Source organism: Mustela lutreola, chromosome 15, assembly GCF_030435805.1.
Source record: "Mustela lutreola isolate mMusLut2 chromosome 15, mMusLut2.pri, whole genome shotgun sequence".
Taxonomy (NCBI): Eukaryota; Metazoa; Chordata; class Mammalia; order Carnivora; family Mustelidae; genus Mustela; species Mustela lutreola.
The window spans coordinates 4,042,742-4,047,346 of NC_081304.1; the positions used below are offsets into that span (position 1 = coordinate 4,042,742).

At 57.4% G+C, this 4,605-nt stretch overlaps 1 long non-coding RNA gene across 1 annotated transcript; it reads right to left on the reverse strand.

The window, feature by feature from the left end:
• Positions 1 to 381: 381 nt before the first annotated feature.
• Positions 382 to 2,639, reverse strand: LOC131816732 (uncharacterized). The gene is made up of 3 exons (XR_009348153.1): positions 2,551 to 2,639; positions 2,189 to 2,292; positions 382 to 961 (listed from the first exon to the last, which is right to left on the reverse strand). It is a non-coding gene; the product is annotated as an uncharacterized LOC131816732 (long non-coding RNA).
• Positions 2,640 to 4,605: the final 1,966 nt, after the last annotated feature.

Here is a 4,605-nt window from a genome sequence, read left to right on the forward strand (position 1 = left end):
CAGAAACGGGAAACTCGCTGAGACTAACACGTGCCGCGCGGATCTTTTCTCTCATTTTCTGTGAGTTATTAGATGGATGGACCCAAAGAATATTTCGGGTACATACACGGATTTGCATGAACATTTGTAGATTAGGTGGTCAAACAAAGACTATATGATAGAACCCCAGGGAAATTCATAGCTCGTGGGACGCTGTGCACAGTGCATCAGCCTCGAAGGAGAGCCCTCGCAGGGGCCCCAGGGATCTGCTCTGTCCTGGTACCGGTCGGCGCTTCTACACCGGAAGTGGACAGAAATAGGGGATGTGCTTTTCTTTCTTTCTTTTTTTTTTTTTTAGATTTTATTTATTTATCTGACAGACAGAGATCACAAGTAGGCAGAGAGGCAGGCAGACAGAGAGGGGGAAGCAGGCTCCCCACTGAGCAGAGAGCCCGATGCGGGGCTCGATCCCAGGACCCTGAGATCAGGACCTGAGCCACCCAGGCGCCCCTGGGGGCGGGGGATGTGCTTTGCAAATTTTCGAATGGCAAAACCCTGGGAGGGAGGCTGAAAATGAATGATGATAGAGTCGAGACTCAAAAGTAGTTAAATGAGAGGCCACAGCGTGCACGAAGCAGTGTCTGTCACTGCACCATCAGAAGCCAGGGAGGGCGGAGCCGACAGAAGGACGCCCCTGCCCCTGGGGGAAGTTGCCGCCCACGGGAGCCAATGGGGACCCTGCTGGGAAGAGAGGCCAGCACAGCCTGGACGGCACTAATCGTGCATGGAACCAGCTCACGGAAACCGCAGGCCACGGGGCACGTTGCAGCCAGAAGCCAGCGCCCAGCTGAAGGAGGCAGCAAACAGCTCATTCGCAGGAGAGGCCCGGGAGGGTGAAGGGTCTGGAAACAAGAGCGGTGATGAAGAGACGGTGTCACTGGGGCCTAGCGGAGAGACGGCCGAGGGGGTACCTCATTCCAGGCTGCAGAGAGAAGACAGATGGTTATTGGAAACCCAGAAGGAGTGTGGCTGGCCCTGCCCCCAGGGCGGGCGGTATAAATCCTAGGGGCGGGACAATACATCTCCCCTGCTCCCTCACCTTGCTGAGGGACGCTGGGGAAAAAGAGGGGCCTTAACAGGCTCTGACAGCCCCCTGAAGTGGGGGGGGGGGTCTGCAGCTGGCCGAGTTGGGGAAGGGGCCCCGGTGAAGGCGGGGAGCGGAGACAGCAGGGGTGGGGCGCATTGGCCTGAGGACCACGGAGGAGGCTGGAGTCGGGGAGAAGCACGCAGGGCACACGTGGAAGGATGCGGGTATGCAAGCCGCCTGCGGGGGGCTGTCGGGGGGGGGGGGCAGGGGTCCCAGCTGAAGGGAAGCGGGATGGGCTCTGTAAGGTTGACGCCGGGTTGGCTGTTGGCGCGCCATAGCGGGAAGCTGTCTCCATCCCCAGCCCGAATACCCCCGCAGCTGCTCGCACGGAAACACTCCCCTGACTCATGTCTGGAGAGGGCTGTCCGAGTTCTGGGCCAAGTGGACAGTAAGGGGACCACGTGGGGGACACTGAGATGTCGGCACATGAGGCTTAGTCCCCAGGAAGCTGCAGAGGGAGGGGGTCCCACAGGCCAACAAACCTCAGTTTGAGGCAAGCATTTTTAAAGCTCGACAGACAAAGGGGTCTTCCCCAGCGGGATGGCGCTGCTTGCTCCCTCGAGAGATTCGGGGTGCAGAGGGAGGCCAGGGAGGGGAGAGCCTTCTGATACCAGGCAGGCAGACATGCAAGTGAGCAGCCACGGAGCCCTGCGTGGTTTCAGTAGAGAAACAGCAGCCACGTGACACAGGCACCAGAAGGACACTTGATGACAAAGGATCAAAGACTACTGTAAGTGGCTGAAGGAAAAGGAGAGGGTGTCGTGGGGGCGCCTGGGTGGCTCAGTGGGTGAAACGTCTGCCTCAGCTCAGGTCATGATCTCAGGGTCCTGGGATCGAGCCCCCCGTCGGGCTCCTTGCCCCCTGGGAGAATCTGCTTCTGCCTCTCCCTCTGCTCCTCCCCCTGCTCTTATGCTCTCTCCCCCCAACCAAATGAATAAATTTTAAAAATCTCTTTTAAAAAAAGGAGGGGGTGTTTTGCCTCGCATAACTGCAAAGTCTGGAATGTTCCACACGGTTGGACCTCAACGCACAAACCACGTCTTCAGGAGTTGCTCTCTGTACCTCGCTTCTTCTTTCCTGTGGGCCAGCATCCTTCCTAGGCAGACCCTTCTCCAGCAGGAGCAGAGGCTGCACCTCTGGGATTCCCTCCCAGCGGCCAGCCTGCCCTGGAAGAAATCAGGAGGACGGAGCTCACTGACTGGCCCGGCCTGCGTCGGCTGACCATGCAGCAGGGATGCGTGCCAGTGTGGCTGTCAGCTCCCCGGACCTGGGGCTTGACAAGCCGACGGGCGACAAGTTTCCATATAAGAGTTCACGACTCTACCCCTCGAGTGATTGTCCCCGATGCAAGGACCCAAAGGAGAGCCAAATGTCCCGCAAACACGAGGCAAACCGTGGCTTAGTTGACGTTAGAAATGCCTTACCGGATCGTCCACGGCTCCCTCCTGACTACCTTCTCATCAGACGTGGTTTTCTCATTAGAGTTGCTTATGCATCATTCACTACTGCCCCGCCCCCTGTAAAAAAATGATTTTATAGGGGCGCCTGGGTGGCTCAGTGGGTTAAGCCGCTGCCTTCGGCTCAGGTCATGATCTCAGGGTCCTGGGATCAAGCCCCGCGTCAGGCTCTCTGCTCGGTGGGGAGCCTGCTTCCTCCTCTCTCTCTGCCTGCCTCTCTGTCTACTTGTAATCTCTCTCTGTCAAATAAATAAATAAAATCTTTAAAAAAAAAAAAAAAACGATTTTATAAAGATGAGGCCAGAACTTTCTTGCGTTGGACCAAAGGCCATTTCAAAAGTCCTGGCACACAGAGGGGCTCCCGGTGGCTCAGTCCGTTAAGCGTCTGCCTTCAGTTCGGGTTGTGATCTGGGGTCCTGGGATGGAGCCCCGCGTCGGGCTCCCTGCTCGGCAGGAAGCCTGCTTCTTTCTCTCCCTCCCTCTCTCTCTCAAATAAATAAAATCTTTAAACACACACACACACAAAACAAAAACAAAAACAAGTTGCACGCAGAATGAGAGCAAACTACTCTCCCGAAAAGGCCTCAGGGTCCAGACAAGGCAGAACTATGAAGGTTTCAGACCGTCCCACAGACGACGAGCCCGGAAGGATGGAGGTCATCATTCCACCGTGGCTTGACTCCGCACGGAATGGGTCTCGCGCGGATTCTGGCGGCGAAGCTCCGGGAGGGTTCGGAGTTACACGCGCGCGATCTCTGACTCCACGAGAGGCCCTGGGGACACGGGTGCGCTGGGCCAGCACGGAGGGGGCAGGGGGCCCCTCCAGGCTGGGCGTGAGCCCTGCGCTGAGAACGTAAAGTCTCTGCAGGGGGCAAAAGGAAAGGTCTATCAGGCAAAGCATCTCACTGAGATGTTTCGCTTCACATGCCATCTGGGGGGGAAAAATGTATTCCTGCCACCGAGGGAAGATTTTACTCCCTAATCAATCACCCGGCGTATCCTACGCCGTCCTGTCCCTGAGACCCGCTCCCGGCTCTCATCTGGGCTCTTGCTCCAGCGTCCGATGTTCCCTGAGGCTCCCCTGTCCCCAGCCTGTCACCCACCCCAGCCCCTGTGCAAGCTTCCTGAAAGTCGACAATGGCTGTCCCTCCTCTTCGGAAAACCCCTCCGCAGCCGCACCCACCCCTTCCGAAGCATCTTCAGCTTCACAAACGGAAGCCTTGCTCCGCGTGTTTCCCTCCCCTCCGCCCCACACGACCGCCGGCCAGCCTTCTTCACCAGGGATGTGCTCATTCTGGACATTTCATATAAAGCGAATCACACCGTATCACATCCAGTGCGAGGAGCCAGACTCGAGGAGGACCTGCAGGTGGCCCTGGGATCCAGGGGGAGGGGGCCTGGGACCTAGGGGGAGGGGTGCCTGCGGTCTGGAGGCACCAGCACTGGGAGGGAGTTCTCACTGCCACCGGCTCTCAGAACACCTTGAGGGGAGAGGTTTCAGTTAGCAGCCGGGGAATCGGGGGCCTGGTGGTGGCAGAGAGAGGAAGGCACCCAGGCTGGGCATTAACACACCCGCCACCCCGGTTCCTGATGGATTTGGCTGCTCAAGAAATGGGGTCTTCTTCTTCCAGCCACGGTAGAGGGGGCGTCCCTTCAGTCTTGATGCCTGACCATTGGATCGGTTTTGAGAACAGAAGGCAGGACCCGGCTTTCAGCATGACCCCCAGGTTCGAGATGTTCCTCCTTTCAAGGCTCCCGAAATCTCTTCTATGGCATTTTTTTTCCCTTGCAAGAGAGGGAGCCAAGTTCTGGAAATCAAACCCAAGGAAAGGAAACCCCATATTTAACAAGAGCCCACAGAAGGTGTCCCTGTTCTGGGAAGCCCAAGCCTGAACCCAGCAGGATGCAGAAGCTTCTGGATTTCCGTGTGAGGCTCCTAAGCCCATCTTATTAGGGGGTGAAGCAAACACCCCAGGAGGCTGTTAATTCCTCCTTAGCCTGATCCAGCTGTGAGCACAGCAC